This window comes from Dipodomys merriami, unplaced genomic scaffold (genome assembly GCF_024711535.1).
Source record: "Dipodomys merriami isolate MVZ:Mamm:240054 unplaced genomic scaffold, mDipMer1.0.p SCAF_583, whole genome shotgun sequence".
NCBI classification, from domain to species: Eukaryota; Metazoa; Chordata; class Mammalia; order Rodentia; family Heteromyidae; genus Dipodomys; species Dipodomys merriami.
In genome coordinates, this window is record NW_027206161.1 from 644,130 (window position 1) to 660,464 (window position 16,335).

At 42.2% G+C, this 16,335-nt stretch overlaps 1 non-coding gene across 1 annotated transcript; it reads right to left on the reverse strand.

The window, feature by feature from the left end:
• Positions 1-4,210: 4,210 nt before the first annotated feature.
• Positions 4,211-4,316, reverse strand: LOC138813090 (U6 spliceosomal RNA). The gene has a single exon (XR_011367721.1). It is a non-coding gene; the product is annotated as a U6 spliceosomal RNA (small nuclear RNA).
• Between the last annotated feature and the right edge of the window lie 12,019 nt (positions 4,317-16,335).

Consider the following 16,335-nt stretch of genomic DNA (forward strand, 5'->3'; position numbering starts at 1 on the left):
ATAAGGTTCCTCTTCCTCCCCTCCCATGCACACCTGGTCTTTTTTGCTTTAAAAAAGAGCTTGCTCTGAGTTAATAAATGAATTTCCTGCTTCACTTGACTAACTGCTGTGTCTGTTTGTCTCCCTGGCTAAGTGAGGCCGCGGAACAGGGGAGCAGCCGCACTTACCTTTCATTTGGACCCCATCCGTCTTTTGTGGGATGGACGAAGACCCAACATCTGTCACCCAACGTGGGGCTTGAAAGGAAAAGATACCGGCAGAGGCTAAGCAGTCTCACAGGGTAAGTGAAACCCTTAGTATGGGTAATGCTATTTCACAGAAGTAAGAGGAAGAGGCAGCATTAGGCCTAGCAGGAATATAGGAGGACTTGAGAAGTGAGAAGGAAAAGGAATGGGTAAAATTCATCCAAGAATGCACTGAAACATGCACAGTGGAAATCAAAATGAGGGTGAAAGTTACCCCCTCTGACTCAGGTTCCCCGGATGGTCCTAGGTCCCCACCCTATTTCCCCGATTGAGGGAGAGGTACAGCGTCCTACGCAACCTGTGAGAAGGAACTGCAAGACCCGGACCCCTACCAACCTTCCATGGAGGGGTTGAGGGGTGGGGAAGTAACCTAATTGGAGGCCTACCCTGGAAAGGAAGGGCCACCCAGGACCCCGGACCCTGGGCCACAGGATTTGCTTCCCCAAGTGTATCTGGTAAATCTGGCCCTTGGAATGGTATCCATGGGAAGCTAAAGATCTAAAAGAGCTCCACAAGGCAGTGGTGGAGGATGGTCCAAACTCTCCTTGGGCCCAGACTTTATTACAGGACATTGCTTATCACCCATGTGTCCCCAAGGACTGGCTGGATGTGGCCAAAGCCTTCCTCACTTGTTCTCAGTTTATTAAATGGTGAGCTTTCTTTAAGGAGGAATGCAGAGTGCGAGTGGAGAATAACTGGCAGGCTCAATCTGTGATACCTATTACTTATACCATGTTAAAAGGGATGGGGAATGGTACTCCACTGGCATCCAACATGCCGCAATACCTGGCCCATACCGTGACCAGGTGATGCAGGCAGGACTTGCCACATGGTTCAAACTGGATGATGGGCCCACTGAGTCCCTCATAGCAGGAGTTACACAAAAACCTGGTGAGCCTCTAGTTGAGTTTGTAGATGGAGTTGAACAGAGTATTAACCACAAGCTGCCAGCAGGGAACCTCCAAGATCAGTTTGTAAAGCTGCTGGTCTGGGAAGAGATGAATGCAGACCACCACATGGCCTGCATGGGATTGAGAGAGTGTTTTCTGAGAAGATGGCTGGTGGCCTCACAGGATGTGGGAATGCAACAGCACCAGTCCCAATCATAAGCTTTAGCTTTACATGCTCAGACATCTGCAATAACTGTGGCTATTACTCAGGCACTGGCAGCCCAGGGCCAAGGAACCCCAAGACCATCGGGGAGAGGGACTTGTTTTAAATGTGGGCAGGAGAGGCACTTTAAGAGGGACTATTCACAACAATCCTCTGCCAACTGGCCCGAGGGGTCCTAACCTCCCCCTACATCCTGACCCAGGGGCACTAAGGGATACCATTGGAAAAAGAATTGTGGATCCAAGTTTGATTTAGATAGGAAGCCCTACCTGGGTGGAGTGGTGGCCATTGATAAAACCTAAACTTGTAGCCCTCCACCTTCTGGTGGAGATAAACCTTGGGTACATATGCCCTTCTATGAGTCCTTGGAACACACCCATATTTGTTATTCAAAAGGCCTCTGGGGCTAGGTGTATGCTCCAAGATCTATGAAAGGTAAATGAATGGATGGAGCTAGTAGGCATCCCTAAGAGGTATGCCCTGGACTCCTGCTATACCTTCAGAATATACCTCGGTGTGATTGATATTAAAGATTGTTTTTTTCAATCCTCCTGCATCCGGATGACTGCAAAAAGTTTGCTTTCTCCATCCCTTCTCTTAAGTTTTCCCTGCCTGATTGGAGGTTTGAATGGACGGTGCTGCCAGAGGGAATGGCAAATAACCTGGCCTTTTGCCAACAATACTTGGCCACACTTCTAGGGACTGTGTTGGGTTCAGATACCTCCCTTGTGTTTGCCTACCCGGATGATATAATCGTGGGGCACCAAGACCTAGGACACCTGGAGGGCCTTCTGGCCCAGGTTCGCACCATATTAAGAAAGGGGGGCTTCACCATAGCACTCAATATGATTCAAAAGTTACCTCCTTTTAAGGTGCTCTGGTTCCACCTTACCTTGACTCAGGACAGTCTCCTTAAGCCTTTGCTGGATATTCCAACCTCTCTGACCTTAACCCAACTTCATAGCCTTTTAGGGGAAATCAATTGGCTGTTGCCATGGGTGCCTGTCCCTAAAGATAGTGTGTGCCTTATTTGCCCTACTAAAAGGCAGGATGCACCAAGAAGTTATTACAATTACAGACAGCCATTGGGCAATATTTTTGCAGTTCTAAAAAGGCCTGGATGAAGTTTTCCTGAAGAGGAATTCTATTTTTGAGCCCATTTCCCTTTGGTGGTTTGGAGGTGTTACATTGATTTCTGCAGTTTTAATTCAAAGGGGGGAGCCATTAGAGTGGGTTCACACTCCCCTGGGGGCACACCTCAGGTATAATCTCAGGCAGATCAACTTGCAGATGCTATCGTCAAGGGAAGGACCCAAGCCCAAAGGCATTATGGCCTTGAGCTTCACTCCAATGTTTTTCTTTTGGGGATGGCAGACATTGAGCAGCTCACTTAAGCCAATGCCTCATCTTGCTCTCTCCTTAGAGGGTTTCTAGGCCAAATTGACTCCCACCACCACTGGTTCCTTTGATTTTTTTAAAATAAGAGTTGTAATAGTTATGAAGGAGTATCATAGTAATTTTGAATTGCATTTCTCTAATGACTTCTGTTACCAAAGCTTAAGCCAGCATAGAAGTAGCATTAAACACAACTTTGTAAACCCACTGGCGATTTTCATGGATTTTGGAATACATGTCTATTCAGAATTTGTGCCCAGTTTTAAGCAAGTTTCTTGTTAATCTCATCTTTAATCTCTCTATACAAAATCAATAATTAATTCAATGTAGTAGAAAGGAAAAAATTAAGTATCTCCTAAAAAATTTCATTTTTCAATTACATGACATTGCTTAAATCATTTTCTGTCTACACTTGAGATTATATAATTAATTAATTTAGACCTTTTAGAAGGTTATACGTATTTTATTTATTTTACATTGATTGATCTTTCCAAAGCCTGTGTGTTTAATTTTCCTTGGTGTATTTCAGTATCATGTAGCTCATATTTCAGAGTGAAGAATAAATGGAAGGAAGCAAACAAAAAAATACAATTCCTCTCATCTGATGAAGCCTCTACAAGAATGAGGAAAGAGTTCATCCTTCTAAGGAGCTACGATAGCATATCAAAAAGTTAATTCATTCTAATAGGTCTTCATTATCTTTACAATGTAGCGTAAATGATTTAAAACGCAATATACTGCTCAGATACTTATAGGTTTTATCAGGTTTGTATATTTTCATATGGATTTCACCTCAGTTGTAATTCCTTCATTATTCTGTCCCTGATATTTTTACACTATCAAGACATAAGATCACCAGTTTGATTTAGAGCATGAGAAATTATCCATCTGGCTTCCTTGGAAGCAGTGCATAGTCAATTGATAACATTATTTCTGGTTGCTCATTACATGTAATGGTTTCTGTAATACATATCACATTCTAAGTAGTATTTAAAAATCTGCTTTGTTAACAATATTATATGGATAAAATTGGGGGAATAAACTCTTCCATCTCAGAACACTTTTATATGTTTTTAGTTGTAAAAGTACTGTACAGAGGGGTCACAGTTACACACACACACACACACACACACACACACACACACACACACACACACACACACACACATTTTCTTGATCCATTCATGTACTGAGGGGCATCAGGTTGGTTCCATATCTTACCTATGGTAAATAATGCTGCAATAAACATAGTTGTGCTTGTAGTTTTAGTATGGTCTTGTTTCTGATCATTTGGGTGAATGCCCAAAAGAAGGATTGCTGCGTCATAGAGGATCTCTATGTGGAATCTTTTGAAGAACCTCCATTCTGCTTTTCAAAGGGGTTGACAAGTTTACACTCTCACCAAGAATTCAGTAGTGTTTACTTCTGGCCACATTCCCTCCAGCGTCTGTCATTGTAAAAATATTGAACGCTTCAGGAATTTGTGTGTCATCCTTCGAAGGAGCTATGCTCATCATCTCTGTATCATTCCAGGTTTAGGGTATGTGCTGCCAAATTGAGCACAGAACTTTTTTTATATCTAAAGTATAATTGAGTTTCTTAAACTAGACACTTCAACAAAAAGTAAATGCAAAAGAATGGTCATGAAATATTTATTTCTTACATAAGCACATATTTAAGAAGAAACTCAAAATTGATATGTCAAAAACAAAGTAATTCCAAATATTTGTGGTTCAAGAGATGTGTAGAAGGAGGAGTTCAATTATTCTCTACAAGACACCTGTCATAATGAACATTGCAGCAAGGGTTAAGGTTGTTAAAGTTTTAATGCTTTAAATGGGTTTAATTTTGGGAATTTGCTTAAATATGCCAAAATAGGGACTGTTTGGCAGGTCATAAAAATTTTCCAAGAAGTAGTTAAGATTTATGGTAGCAGACATATATTACTAAGTATTTATATTTCAGAATTTATAGAAACTTTACTAATGAGAAGTTGCAAAGTCTTTGTTTAAAGAAGCAGAGTAAAGAGTTAAGAATTTGTTAACTACAATTTAGAGCTTCCTTACTTTATATGTTAGCGAGCAACAAGTGATGATATAAGCCATATACAAATGACGAGATGAGCCATAAATAGTAATCTTAGTGGGTAACTTTAAAGACTACTCATAGCCTATAAAACTCTTGTTGAACATCATAGCCTTAGCCAGTTTTAAATGTACAGGAATATGAGAATATAGTAAAATCTAATATGTAGTACACTTCAAATACTGGAAACATGTAACTGGTTTATTTTTCATTTTATTAATCATGAATATTTAATTGTTGTTTTTATTTATTTGTAGCATTGTTTTCTGCAGCGCGTGCCTTCTCGACCAGCGAGAAAGAACGACCACCACACCAGGAGGCTTCTCAGATCACGCTTTATTGGAGAGCCTTTTAGTTGATGGGAGAGCTTGAGCGCGAGAGAGCGTGCACCCGAAACATGGCCGCTTATATAGGGAATAGGAACACGGGTCGCTCTATCATTGGTCGTCTGCTTTTTACCATCACCAGGTGCCACGGGATTGGCTGGGGACTCTACGTGGCTCGCGCATGCGCAAAGCCCAGGACCCACCATCCCGCCAAGCACCGCCTGAAATGGAGTGGTTACCTCAAAGCTGCAAGGGAGTGGGCGCCATCTTGTAATGGCGTTTACCCTGGCTCCCTACAGTTCCCACTTTTTTGTTTTTTGGCAACAGGTAAGACTAGAGGCTGGGCCTCTGTCTAAAACATTAGGACCTTGCACTGGCCTTTGCCTGAGGGACGCCTTCCCCAGTGATGACCAGGCCCGTCCGATGCCTTTTTTGCAGAGGTGGGATCTTGGGCATCAACCCACTTGCAACCCAGCATGCTCTTCTTGAGGAGATGGTACCCTCAAGTGCAGTGCACTTGCCTAGCACCCTGTCCCAAATTGCAAGTTGCATACCTGTCCCGGTGCAATGGGATCCCCTGATCCCTCGGGGTGCTAAGGCTATGCAGGATGGTAAGGCTTAATTGCCTCTCAGGGCCGACAGCCCGATCTGGGGTGAGGATCAACTCTCCAAAGCGGCTAATGCTTGCAAGATAACAACCTTGTCCCTTCTGGTTTGGGCTCGAAGGCGACAGACCAACCATAGGCAGACCACGCATCCTCCCAGGCAGCAGGCTAAAAACATTCCGACTCCCACCCACTCTTTGAAAAAGGACTCCGCAGAGGCAATCCAGTCTTCCATCCTACAATCTGTGGAAAATAAGGTGGGGAGAAAAAGGGAGTCTGCATGCAGGGGCATAGGAACTGGCCAGGCCCTGGTGACAGCCCACAGCCATTGGTTTAGCTATCACAGGGGTTGCTATTAGCACTGTTGCTAACAGCAGGAAGATCAGCTGCATCAGGAGACGAGTGGATGGCATCTTCAAGAGGGGGTTCTGCTGCAGTCTCCACCAGCCTGGTCAGTGTCGTTGGCACCCAGTGAGGTACTTCTTGACTCTGTGGAAAAACACAAACAGCTCCCCTGTATCTCGTTATTACCGGATCCGGTCCATACCATTTATTATTAATAACATCCTTCCACATAACCATGTCTTTAGTATCCATGGGGTCTCTTGTCATATGCCGATCTGCGGCAGACTGGTCGTTGTCATTTAGAATTAAAAAATTAAGGGTAAAGAGCACAAGAGAAAGTCTTTCCCTGGGGGACGCTGACTCAGCAATTCCCCCTTTTTGTTTTTGAAGCATTTCTTTTATGCTTCTATTAGCTCTTTCCACTATACCTTGTCATTGAGGATTGTAGGGCAGTCCGGTGGTGTGGGCAACCTGCATTTGTGCGCAAAAGGCGCGAAAACCATGGGAAGTATAAGCAGGGCCATTATCCGTCTTGAGTCTAAGGGGCTTTCCCCAAGCTGCCCAAGCTTCTAAGCAGTGTATTTTGACGTGAGACACCTTTTCTCCTGCCAGAGGTGTGGCATGAATGACACCGGAAAAGGTGTCCACAGACACATGTAAATATTTCAACTTACCAAATTCTGTCAGATGAGTAACATCCATTTGCCATAGGGCGTTTGGTCTCAACCCCCTGGGGTTTACCCCCACATGGGGAGGATGAAGAAAGGTAACACAGGATTTACAGGCTTTAACAATATCTCTTGCCACATGCCTGGACAAATTATATCTTTTCCTAAGGGTATTAGCAGGTACATGATACAATCTATGAAAGTCTTTTGCCAATTCTACAGGATCAGCAGCGACCAGAGCCACAGCCCGAGTTGCCTGGTCCACCAAATCATTACACCTTGCCATCGGGCCCGGCAACATAGAGTGGGCGCGAATATGTCCAATATAAAAAGAGTGTTTTCTGTTTAAGATAAGGGATTGAATCTGTAACAAAACATTAGAAATTGTACTGGCCTGCTTAATTGAAGCAGCAACTTTAAGAGAAGCGACGGCATTTACAACATATAATGAATCAGAAAATAAATTAAAAGGTTGATTAAATCTTTTAAAAACTTCAAGCACAATTAAACATTCAACAGCCTGTGGGACTTTTGGCTGAAAATTAAAGACTACCGGCTGTTTGTGTCCTTGAACAAAAAAGGCACCTTGTCCAGATTTTGATCCATCCGTAAAGATGGTCAGAGCATTATCCAAGGGCTCCTTTGAAGTGACAACAGGAAAATACACTAAAGTTTTGTTAACTATGGCAAGCAGAGGATGCTTAGGATAATGGTTATCAATTACATTTGGAAATGAGCAAACAAGAATTGCCCACATATCCACTGTGGCTGCTAAAATTTCAACTTGCTTACGGGTGTATGGAATAATTAATTTATCTGGAATTTTTGCAAAGTGCATCAAACAATACTTTATACCCAAAATTGCCTTTTTTTTTTCAGACCAAAATTGCCTGTTTAGCCACTAATTCAGGAAAATATTGAACAGTTTTTGCTCCCACAGAATCATAGCATTAATAGTTAGCCTTCGAAGCAAGGCAGTGGTATAATTGGCCGTCACCCCATAAGTCCTGACTGCCTCAACTAAATCTTTTAACTGGGAGTAGGAAACCGGCTCAAAATTTCTTTCATTAGTAATTGGATTTTCAAAAACTGGAAAAGTGGCCACCAGCCGCGACCAGGTGCTTCCTTTTATAAAGTGACTCCGCCCCGTCGGCCCCCTGGGCGTGCCCGCCGGCACGCTGGTGAGGGCCAGCTCTGTTTCCTCTTCCTGGCTGCTGCGGTACTCCCACCCCTAGGGGGCGCCAACCCCCATATCTGTCTGCCTCATACTCCGCCGCAGCCTCTTCTAAGTCTTCACTATCAGCTGGATCGAGCTGCTCTCCCTCCTCCTCTAACATTTCTTCCTCTGAGTCACTCACAAGATCACTGCATTCTTGGTCCCGCCCTTCCACATGTAGGGCTGAGAACCGGTTTGCTTTTAAAGAAGGGCATAGGGGTGTCCTTGAGACCCCCTCCTCCCTAAGACCCTTCTCCTTGTGTGAGGGCTGCAGTCCCTCCTGCTTTAATTCTTTAGGATCCTTTTGTCTTTTTTCCCTTTTTCTTTTAGGCCTATTTTCCTCCCCTTTACTGGATGCTGACTCTGATAGACTATCCTGATGCCGTGTTAGTACTTTGCATCCTTCCTGGATTAAATCAAACCCCTCCTCGAGGCAAGTGCGCACCATCAAAAAGACAAGCCACAAAGGAAGAAGCAATGCAAGCAACCAATAAATATCTAAATCTACAGTGAACAGCATACCGGGGGATACTTACCGACGTCCCCTCTCCGCGTGTTGAGTTCTGGCTCCGGTTCGGCCTCTCGCGCGGGTCCCGGGTTTCAGCACCACTTTGCGGCGCGCACTTTCTCGACCAGCGAGAAAGAACGACCACCACACCAGGAGGCTTCTCAGATCACGCTTTATTGGAGAGCCTTTTAGTTGATGGGAGAGCTTGAGCGCGAGAGAGCGTGCACCCGAAACATGGCCGCTTATATAGGGAATAGGAACACAGGTCGCTCTATCATTGGTCGTCTGCCTTTTACCATCACCAGGTGCCACGGGATTGGCTGGGGACTCTATGTGGCTCGCGCATGCGCAAAGCCCAGGACCTACCGTCCCGCCAAGCACCGCCTGAAATGGAGTGGTTACCTCAAAGCTGCAAGGGAGTGGGCGCCATCTTGTAATGGCGTTTACCCTGGCTCCCTACAGTTTTCCTTGTAGTAATATAATACAAAGTTTTGTAAATTGTCTTTTGGAGGTACTTTGAGAAAGTTACTGGGATGGTCAACCATTTTTATAGGTGCATGTTGGTGGGAGTGCATATACTTTTATTTTCTATTACAAACATAGAATGTAGCAAAGTTTTTCATAGCAATTACACTGCACTAGGTGCTGGGCATATTCTAATGTAAATAAAATACTGTGTTTATGCAGAGATTTTGAGCATCCAAAATTTTAATATGCCTCTGGTCCTAATACCATTACCTTACTGATATTGAGTGACAAATACAACTTCTTATAAGTACAGAAGTTTTCCTTGTATCTTTTTAATATATATGTTTTTACTGTGAAGATACTATACAGAGGGGTTACAGTTACGTAAGTTAATGAGTACATTTCTTATTGAGCACTGTTACCCCCCTCCTTTGTTTTTCCCCTATCAACCCTTCCCCTCACACCTCCCCACCACCTCCCTCCACCCTTCCTCTGATAGAGTGTTTTGTACATCTCATTGTTACAATGGGTCAACCTGTATCCTTTTCTTGTACCTTAAATGAAAAAAACGATGGCTTGTTTCATGCTGATTCTACTTGTGTAGACACACCTAAAGTCACCCACCAAGCCCAAAAGCACATAAATGAAAGGAATATCATCTTTTGTCAGTTGGTATAATTGTGTTCTACACATTTATTGACAGGTTGCAAATTATTTTCAAACTTTAATGCATTAAAATGTTTTCTGCCGCGGAACGGCTCTTTCAGGACGACGGAGGACACCTTGTGGAGGTAACTGGAATAGGTGGGGAGATGGCAAACAGACAACTCACACACAACAGGAGTGAATTCTGAGTGTGATTTATTGCAGAGGATAACATGCTTTTATAGAAAAAGTCTCCATGAGAAAGGGTAAAAGGTTACACAAAGCTGCAAGGCTTTGTTCTGGGGTGGTCACCAGCTGGTCACCTGATCTTGTTTTTTGGATGACGAGCTATGATGATAGGCACTTGTTTTCGGCTTTACCTCTATTTTTAAGAAATACAATTGGTTTTGATATTTATCACCTATTAACCATTAACCAGAGCATATGGGCAAGGTGCTGAACAGAAAGGCATGAACTCTAGTACTTCATAGTTACTTTTGTTTAGTTTTGTACTTTATGCGTTTCAAATCTTTTCTAAGCAATTGTGCTTCTTTGCCATTCTTTAGAGGGTCCCCAATTTGTGGCCCAAAATCATGATAGTCAGTATACTTAGTTAAATCTGGCCATATATCAAATTCAAGCTCATAGTGTCTTTTCTGTAACCCTTTCACATAATCCTTTACTCTTCTCCATAGAGGCCTTAACTGTCTCATAAGATCTTTCTTGTTCCTTCTTTGATAGTAAGCAAAAAGGAGGCCTAGATCTAGCAAGTCTCTCAGTAAATGAAAGATAGTAATAGGAAGTTCTTTCTCCTAAGTTGTTTTCCCAATGTTTGCCATCCTTATCGTACACACCTGTAAAAGGCTATGGATCTGGGGGAAGTCTTTGGGGTCCTCTAGATAATGGAGGATCCCACCATTTTCTTCTGATAAGCTATTGCCACCTTCCATCTACCAACTTTTAAGAATCTTATTTAGCTTTTGGTCTATATATCCCTCTACATCTTTTTTATCCACACGATATCTATATGAGTCTACTTGCGGCGAACGCCTTCTCGGCCAGCGAGAAAAAACGACCACCACACCAGGAGTCTTTTCAGATCACGCTTTATTGGAGAGCCTTTCAATTGATGGGAGAGCTTGAGCGCGAGAGAACGTGCACCCAAAACATGGCCGCTTATATAGGGAATAGGAACACGGGTCTTTCTATCATTGGTCATCTGCCTTTCACCGTCACCAGGTGCCACGGGATTGGCTGGGGACTCTACGTGGCTCGCGCACACGCAAAGCCCAGGACCCACCGTCCCGCCAAGCACTGTCTAATATGGCCCTCAAAGCTGCAAGGGAGTGGGTGGCGCCTTGTAATGGCATTCGCCCCGGCTCCCTGCATCTATTGTATATGCTTTAGGATTAAAGGGAAGTCTCCAATAGCCATACACTCTTTCTGCTCTAGCCGTGCCTACAGCTTCTTGTAAATCTCTTACAAACAATTCCTTCTGCTGAAATGACGTCATGAAACACCCAATATGTTTATATTTCCATATGACTTGTCTAATAGCATCCATAAGAGGGTCTTTTAGGGTAGCACTTAACTCTGGTGAGTTAGTCATGTTCTCAGGACACTCATCAGATGTTGGAGTCGTCAACCCTTCCATGAAAGAGCCTTGAATAAGGGAACGTTGAGCATGAGTAAGTAGAACAAGCAGCAGGAACAGTAAAATATTAATAGGCACTCCTATACAGCAAAGAAAAGAAAAACAGGAACACATCTTTCCCAGGGGCTTGCCAGCCTTTTCAGGAGTTAGGCCTCTTTGAAGCCCAATTCTCAGATCTGAAAGCAGGTTTCCCATGCTAAGCAGACTCCACCGGAGTACGTGTGGCAGTTTTCTTTCTTATTTTCTTGACCAATAAATCAGCAAGACCTCAGTCAGCATTTCTCACATAGGACTTTTCAAATGGGTTGGTTAAATATTGACATGAGCTCCAGTCTTCTGAGGATTCACTCATCTGCTTAGGAATTGATGCTAGCTGTTGGAAAATAGCTCAAAGAAGGATGCCATTTAAAGCCTTATAACGTTATTCTTTACCAGAGTATTCTCCAGCTACTTGGTTGTTGAGAATGTCTACAAGAGCAAGCATTCTGTGGGAAACAGGGAGACACCTTATCACCATTACTTAATGAGATTTCCAAGTGGCTTGCTATCACTTGTACTGCACAAGTCGAATCTGTCAAAACCTATCAGTTTTAAGAGATAAGAGGAGTGGTAAAAATACTTCTAGAGAAAAATGCATCTTCAACATATTTGGTTCCAAGCATTCCGTCTAAGACATATTCATCAAGTAGTGAATTTTTTGTTGGCTGTAACTATGTGTCTTTCTCCAGGTATACATGTGTGTATGTATGTGTGTATTCATGTGTATAGGAGCATACATGTGTACATATATAAGGGCATATACACACATATATGCAAATATAAAAATATACATACATAACATATGTGCGTATATATCAGCTGTTCAGTGACTTAATCTATAGTTCCTGCACATTGTCATTCACACAAAGTGTACATGATAAACTGCTCTGAGGATCTTTGCTCTATGATGGTTATCCTTTGTACTCACTTCTGCCACTACTTTGTTTTTCATCCCTGTGAACAGGGATGAAAATCTATCCATCGGATAGCTTTATTTTCATTACATGTATTTATACATGGGTTATTTATAAAAGAAAAAATATCTTTTAGGTAAAAGGATAAAGTATCTTATCCATCCCCATGATTCCTATGAGATAAAATTTATAATAATAGTAAAAGTGAAAAGGAATTTTTAGATCTGTTGTTTTGCCATTTAGCATTGCAAAGAATAATATCACATCACTGCTATAACTCTTAAAGAATGCCATTGTAACTGATGGTCCCTATCATGTTCTCCCAAAACCAGTGGATCCTGAAAGATAATAGTACACCAGCAGAAATGCTAAGTAGCAGACATGGAGCATGAACGAGAAAGCAAGTGAATGAGATAGAGTGAAAGATAGAGAGAAATATCATAATACTGAAAGTGCATAACAGATAAATAAGAGCTGTATGAGAATATTCATACAGCTATTTTTAGATTCTACATATACATTTGAAGGTATTTAATGTACAATAACCCACCAACATAAAATATAAAGTGCTTTTGATAAAAAACTAAAAATTACTCAAGAAATTATCACTGCAAAAACAATTTTCACAGATGCAATCTCTCAGAGATATTTCATGACTTTGAGAATAATAAAGTGGCTGAAGTTAATATAAATTAAGTAGTATGATAATTCACAAAAATATAAAAAGATATTCTTATATTTCAATATATAACCCAAAGATTAAAAAAATGTTCTTTAGATGATTTTTTAAAACACAGTTTCTCAGGAACTGGGAAAGTGGCTCAATGGTATAGTGCTTGCCTTGCATGCATGAGGCCCTGAGTTTGATTCCTCTGTACCACATATCAGAAAAAGATGGAAGTGGTGCTGTGACAAAAGTGGTAACGCTAGCCTTGAGCTGAGTAGCTGAGGGACAGCACACATGCTCTAGATTTCAAACCTCATGACCAACAAAAACAGAAACAAAACAAAATACAGTCTCTCATTTTTGTAGCCTCAACTCTGTAATACATCTGCTTCACCCTAGGGCTAAGATTTTAGGTGTGGACATTTATCAACACTCCTGATTCAGATTCTAGTTGATAAAATTTTTAATCAATATTTTGTTCCCTTCTGTCTACATGGAAATGGAAAAACTTGGAAAGAATTATATTAAGTGAAGTAAGCCAGGTCCAAAGAAACATAGGTCCCATGGTTTCCCTTATTTGCAATAACTTGTATGTGTTTGAGATAAGCAGAAACAGTCAGATAAGTTGATGTTAGGCAAAATGAACCACAAGATAAAGATTCAAATGTTTTTTCTTTCTTGCAATCATTTCTAATATATTTATAAGATGATATATTTGTTGCTTTGTATGTCCCTCCCCATGGTATAACCCATTTTCACTGTATTTGATGTTGGTATAATTTGTGGAGGTGAAGGGAAAAACAAATAGTTTAAATAGGGATAGAGGTGAACCCATTGCAACAATGAGATGTACAAGTCATTATGACGAAAAATGAACTTTACAAATTTGGTGGGGGTAGGAGAGGGTGTGGGGGAGAGATGGATAGGGATGGGAAGGGGAAACAAAGGAGGAGACAACAATACTTGATAAGAAATATACTCAGTACCTTGCCCATGTAATTGTAACCCCTCTGTATGGTATTTTCACAATTAAAAATTTAACAAAATAAAATAATACTTTAAAAAATTATATGCACTATCAACATATACAAATTTTTTCAGATAATTTTTGTCTTCATTTTGTGGATGGAATTGGGAGAGTAATTTTGAAAAGCACAAATTTCATCACCAAGATCTGTCTGCAAAATACAACAGGGATCTAATACAACATTATTGAAAGGTATGGAACTCTGGGGAGAAATACTTGAATTGAGATATTATCAGAAAGTATAAGCACGCAAGGACTTTTTAGAAATGCTGCTAGATTTCTCATGGAGAGCTTTCATAACACTTTGTGAAACACAAGTCAGAACCTCACTGAAGTGTAGACAGTTTCCCTCACCTTTATGTCAGGCTCAGTCATTATAAATCAATATATAGCTAATCTGGAATAATCCTCTAATAAGAAAACGATGATGGAAAAGCTGGGAAGACTATCTTTTTCCAATTAAGACTGAAAGATTGACCCCCATCCTATTGTCCCAGGCCCATACAGACTCCAGGCAAAATCCCAAGTATGTGTGAACTCCATTGAAGTACAGGCAGGACAATCCACCTAAGTCCAACTGTAAATATTCCATTATGGGCCCACGTGAAATTCCCCCACCTTCCTTGACCCAGGAGCTTTTCATTAAACTCTACCTTCTTGTTCAGACCTCCTATAAAAAACCAGATCCTGTCCCAGCTCCTCACACAACCTCAATCCTGCAGGAAGGGCTGTGCCCCTCGCTGTCTGTCAATGAACAGTTCTCGCCTGTTGAGTCTGATCGAGTCTGGCCTATTCCTTTTCCATTCTACTCCATTTTTCTAACATATGGTTCCTACATCCAGGAATGGAAAAGTGCGAGGAATAAACTGGATGCCCTCTACGGAGGGGCAACCCACCTCTTTGTCACCTCTCATGGAGCTTCTCTGCTATTTTCCTCCTCCTTCCAAGGCCTTTCTGCATCGGGAGTTCAGAGCCCTATGAGCTTACTTTGGGCTAAACAGCCTCATGAAAGACCTCTTGGCCTTGGCCTTTGTAATTGGTGCAAGCAGGGGAGGGCCATTCTGCTGTGGCTTGCAGTATTATTGACCCCTGCATAAACCCCCTATTCTCTCTCCTTTACCCTGTCACTGGACTCTGATCTCTAGGCAGGAGGCTTTTTGCCACTTGACCAACTTCACCCACCACCTGAAAGCCTTCAGGAAAAGGTAACCAGCCTAGTCTGTGGAACAGGGGCCCCGACAAGGACTGCAGGACTCCAGGAATCCCTCCCTTCCTTCCTGTCTGTGGGGATCTCTTCCTGTCTGTGGAGACTCCAGGAGTCTCCACTTTCCTGACTCCCTGACTGACCACCATTAATTAGGACCTTTGGGCATGCACTCTATTAATTATTGGGTTCCATCCGTCTGCCTTCTCAAAACACCAAGGATGCCTGGAGAAATGGGACAGGCTCCAAAATCCTACCAAATTTTCCAAATTGTCTCCCAGAGACACCTCATTAGCATGCCTGCAGTTTAATCTTAAGACTCCGGGCTGACTAATTTACAGTAAAAAAATGCTTCATATATCCCTCCCCCATGGTATAACCACTGTTTTCACTGCATTTGATGTTGGTGTAATTTGGGCAGGGGAAGGGAAATAATTTTAATAAGAATACATGTGTACCCATTGCACAATGACATGTACAAAATGCTATGTCAAAAAATGAACTTTACAACTTTGCGGAGGGGGGGGAGAAACATGGATTTGGGAGGGCAGGGATTGTAGGGGGAAAAAAGGAAGAGGCAACTATGCTAGGTAAGAAATATAATCATTACCTTTCTCATTTAATTTTAACCCCTCTGTATGTTAATTTCACAATAAAAATTATTTTTTTTAATGACTTGTTTTTCTACCAAAATCTGGTCTTCTTACCATGGCCACCACTGGCCTAAATTTGTAACTTTAGGTTTTAATTTTAATGATTTAAACAATTCTCCAACGAAATGATGAGGAATCCAAGGTACCTTAAACATAAGCCCTCCTCTACCTCTGCTCCAGAAAACTTGCCCTCTGCTTGTTCTGTTCTGTCCACCAAGTCCTTCTCTGACCTCTACTCCAGAGGTCCCCCTCCCTGCTCTCCTGCCTTACTAACCCAGCACTTCTCTGCCAATGGCCTCGCAATCATCTCCTCTAAAAATGTAACTCCTTATCTTGTCGCAGCTCAGTCTGTCTCTCACCCACTTCTCTCACCCCCTCCCTTTCTCTCTATCTCTTTTCTTTGATGACCTCCAGCACCAAAGATCCTTATCTCCTTCCCTGCTCTTCTAACTACACTCTTGCTATTTGCAGTTGGTCCAGATTTTCTAGGCTAAAACTATCTGTTTCAAGCAAACTCCTTCTGCTAATCCCTGTCCCTTTGCTCGCCTGTCTGCCTGC